Source organism: Schistocerca serialis, chromosome 1 (genome assembly GCF_023864345.2).
Source record: "Schistocerca serialis cubense isolate TAMUIC-IGC-003099 chromosome 1, iqSchSeri2.2, whole genome shotgun sequence".
NCBI lineage: Eukaryota > Metazoa > Arthropoda > Insecta > Orthoptera > Acrididae > Schistocerca > Schistocerca serialis.
Window position 1 is genome coordinate 934,277,977 of NC_064638.1, and position 1,722 is coordinate 934,279,698.

Below are 1,722 nucleotides of genomic sequence, written 5' to 3' on the forward strand. Positions count from 1 at the left end.
ATCACCAGGCAACGCCCGTCAATTGCTGTTTGTGTATGAGAAATCGGTTGGAAACTTTCCTGAGGTCAGTACGTTGTAGGTGTCGCCACCTACTCCAACCTTGTGTGAATGCTCTGAAAAGCTAATCATTTGCATATCAGAGCATCTTCTTCCTGTCGGTTAAATTTAGCGTCTGTAGCACGTCATCTTCGTGGTGTAGCAATTTTAATGGCCAATAGTGTAATTAGAGGCCTAAATCTGTTGCAGAATTGTGTGACACGTTTTATGCTGACCCGTAAATGGATACCATGTGGAGGACTCGGGTACAATTTCCGATTGCTTGGCAGTATCGGGAATCGAACGCGGGTTCTTCGCATGGCAGCATGAATCCACTTGATGCGGCACTGGGACGTGTACTAGTGGCTCCACGGTCTGGAAAGTCAGCGAAACGGCAGGGAGAGCGCTGTGCTGGGCACATGCCTCTCCATATAGCTTTCACAGGACTCTGCAAGACAGGGGAAGACACGTCGGCCTGTAGACATTGCTTTGCTTCCACAGCCTGGCTTCTTGGAACGTATTATGTCGTTTTTGCAAAATGGAAACACTATTCATAAAATAAAAATATATTCCCTAACCGGAAATCTCGCGAAACACAGGTCGCTCTTTTCGTCCATGATATCCAGACCGACTTTGGCAGAGGTCCAGCCTGATGTTAGGTGCCTTGACTTCCGGAAGGCTTACGCGCATTTCAGCACTGTCGTTAAATGAACAACGACTGCCGGAACTGATTTATGACTCGATTCAGGACATCATCACAGACGGAGCTCGACACACTGTTCTCCGCAGGATGAAACTGACAGACGTAAATATGATTTCGGGAGCACTGCAGAGGAGTGTTACGGGTCTGTTACTGCTTAAGACAGGCATAAACGGTCCAACGAATAACGCTGGAAGTTCCATGGAGCTGTTCACAGACGGTTCTGTTGGCCATAGGAAAGCTAAAAGTCTGAAAACTGTAGCGGAACACCTGCGAGGACCAGTGACTGGTGCATGGACTAACGACTGATAGCGAAATTCAATAAATGCATAAATGGTCGAAGCGACCCATTATTTTTCCGTTGCGCTATTGGTGATCAATCATTAAAATCACTAACAGCCGTAAAATGCCGACGGCCTTGCCGCAGTGGTAACACCGGTTCCCGTCGCATCACTGAAGTTAAGCGCTGCCGGACTGGGCTAGCACTTGGATGGGTGACCATCCGGTCTCCCAAGCGCTGTTGGCAAGCGGGCTGCACTCAGCCCTTGTGAGGCAAACTAAGGAGCTACTTGACTGAGAAGTCGCGGTTCCGGTCTCGTAAACTGACATACGGCCGGGAGAGCGGTGTGCTGACCACATGCCACTCTATATCCGCATCCAGTGAAGCCCGTGGGCTGAGGATGACACGGCGGCCGGTCGGTACCGTTGGGCCTTCCAAGGTCTGTTCAGTCCGAGTAGTAAACAGCCGTTAAGTACCTAGAAGTAACCGGATCTATAGCGGGATGACAAGGTGATTCTATTTGTAAGAAAACGAAATGCCAGGCTGAGATTCATTGAGAAAAACTCACGGAAATACAGTTCGCGCGTGATGGAAGTGGCACAAAACCAATTTGCAGAATCTGAGCACTGCTAATCGTCCTGGGACCCCATCCATATTCTAATATTAGAAGGTACAGAAAAGAGCTAAGGAAGGGCGACGCGTTTCG

General features: G+C 49.1%; 1 pseudogene; it reads left to right on the top strand.

The window, feature by feature from the left end:
• Positions 1–1,144: 1,144 nt before the first annotated feature.
• Positions 1,145–1,262, top strand: LOC126426529 (5S ribosomal RNA; annotated as a pseudogene).
• Positions 1,263–1,722: the final 460 nt, after the last annotated feature.